Source organism: Arachis ipaensis, chromosome B01 (assembly GCF_000816755.2).
Source record: "Arachis ipaensis cultivar K30076 chromosome B01, Araip1.1, whole genome shotgun sequence".
NCBI classification, from domain to species: domain Eukaryota; kingdom Viridiplantae; phylum Streptophyta; class Magnoliopsida; order Fabales; family Fabaceae; genus Arachis; species Arachis ipaensis.
In genome coordinates, this window is record NC_029785.2 from 85,404 (window position 1) to 87,037 (window position 1,634).

Sequence of the window (1,634 nt, forward strand, 5' to 3'; positions counted from 1 at the left end):
CCACCCGCTGTCCCGCCGTTAGGAGGAGCGAGAGAGGAATTCAGGACCGCCTTACTAGGTAGGGCGGGATAGCCCATCAGATGGCAGACTTTTGGCAGGGTGGGATAAAGCGGAACAGGTTTTTCTGTGTGTCACTCCTAAATAAATCCATAAATTTTCTATTCGTTCTTAACCTGTCGGATTGAGAGATACCGTTAAAAAAAATTTTCACACACGGACATGCGTTTATTATTATTAAAGATGATTTTGAATAAACCATTAAATATAATATTGAATTATCAAATTGCTTCAAATTTTATTAAGGACTATAGATGGTGTGGGAATAACATTTTAAAACGATAATTATAGATGGGTGTTGTCTTTTGGCAATAAATATTTAATAAAATAATAAATGAGATTTGGTAACTCTAGCAACTAAAACTTCTCATATTTCTCTCAAGAGTACCATTAAAACTTCTTCTATCAAAAAGGAATTAATCAAAGTGTATATATATGTTAAGTTTCTATTATGATAGATATTAAGCTGCAAGAGATAATTAAATATATATTAACTATTAAGGAGGCATTGTATGCTTATTATTAGCTATTCAAGTGCCAAATGGATTACTTACTATTATTTTCAATTTGGAATGAATTAGTTTCAATACTCGATATTATTAACAAATTATATTCACAATTGTTTTATAATTATTTTTATCTATATATTTATGTCCAAATGAAACTAAAATGCTGTTTCCTCCTTTCTTAAATAAGTGTCTACTTTCTAGAATTTTTTTCTTCCACAAATAAAGGTCCATTAATTAGAAAACCAATCTAGCATTGTTATTTGTATTTTATAGTCATAGCTCTAAATTAAGGGATAGGATGAAAGAGAAAAAAAACAGTAAAATAATTAAACAGAATAATTATTGATGATATTAAGAGCAATTATGTAATTTACTTTTTAATTAATTTTTATAATATAATTCAAGATTTCCAGCACATTTAACTATTTTGTTATTTGTGTAAAAACTCAAAACTAGATAATTAGTATTCGAGAATGGATGGAATAATAGTATTAGTAATGTAGTGAAGTTTCAAAAGCTTTTACTTTTCTAACAAGTACTCTTAATAGAAAATGTAAATGGAAAAAAAAAAGTTAATTTTTAAGTATTTTTTATATATTTGGTAAACAAGAAAAAAATAAAACTTTTCTTTTTTAGTTTACTCTCTTAACCGATGTTTTTAAATTTGGTAATAATTTTGAGAATATCATTAAGACAATTATTAGTAAATTAGGAGTCCTAAGTTATTTTTGTAATTATCCTCTTAGTTCTTAAAAAAGTAAGAATTTAAATGTATATTTAATTTTTGAAAATATCAAAACAATAAAAAAATCAATTTTATTTAGAATAAAGATGATAATTTAGAACTTTAATTGATTTTTTTTAGCAAAACCTTCATATAAATTTAAGAGTGAATATCTATTTCAGTCTCTCTGATAATTTTTTTGATAATTTTTTTGAAAGACTATAACTCTATGAGGCTTCCAATAAAAAAAATATTTATTTCAGTCCTTGATATTTAATTTTATAAGACTAATTAGTCTTTTTGTCAATAATCTCTCTTTAGAATATGCTTATGTGATCGTTAAT